Source organism: Triticum dicoccoides, chromosome 6B, assembly GCF_002162155.2.
Source record: "Triticum dicoccoides isolate Atlit2015 ecotype Zavitan chromosome 6B, WEW_v2.0, whole genome shotgun sequence".
Taxonomy (NCBI): domain Eukaryota; kingdom Viridiplantae; phylum Streptophyta; class Magnoliopsida; order Poales; family Poaceae; genus Triticum; species Triticum dicoccoides.
Window position 1 is genome coordinate 397,666,879 of NC_041391.1, and position 900 is coordinate 397,667,778.

The following is a 900-nucleotide window of genomic DNA, read 5'->3' on the forward strand; positions in this document are numbered from 1 at the left end:
CAGGGGAAGGAGGAGGCGACGCATGGCGGGGAAGGGAGGGGGCGGCACACCGGTGGGGAGGGAGGGGGCGGCGCGCGGTGGGAGATGGAGGAGGTGGAGTGCCGCCGGGGAGGGAGGAGGCGGAGCGCCGGCAGAGAGGGAGGGGGTGGCGCGCTGGAGGAGGAGTTAGGTATCGGGAGGGAGGCGGTGGGTTCTGTCGCTGTCGCTCCTATATAGGTCCGGACAGTAACAGAATAATATTCTACTACTAGTAACAAAATAGTCCAGCCTATATATATATACATACTATATGTACGCGTCCGTGAACAAGTACACCTCACTCAGTGTCGGGACTTTTCGGTTTCCGAGCCACGTGCCACATCAAAATTGTGAAAAATGGCTATTCAAACATCACACACACCTCTTTGCGCCACATGCATGGAGGCGGTGGTTATCCTAGCTAGGACACTCACATGTGACGCTTCCATCTGTGGGTCCACGAGGCCATCGTCGATGCATGTGCATCACTTTGAGCTACATCAGGAGAGGTTAATTAATTTCACCATAGATGAGGATTCTTTTTGGGCTGTATTACAATAGGAGCATATAGTATGCGTCGAAGAGGGGGAAGGGGACCATCATATGTAGTACGCTTCATGAACCTCGCTCTGTGTGGGTGCATGGTTTATGGTTTTTGAGGCATGTGTGGCACATCAAAGTGGTTCATTTTAGGTATTATATTCAACATATGTTTGGCCCACTTGCAAAGCGATGGTGGTTGTCCTCTCCCACCCACTTAAGCGGTTATCAGCGATATCGATGCTTTTCATTATGGGCCCGCTTGGTCCATAACTACTTTTTGCCTAACAATGAGAGTGGTTAATTTGACTTAGGAGGGGGTTATTCTTTTGCTTGTAATAC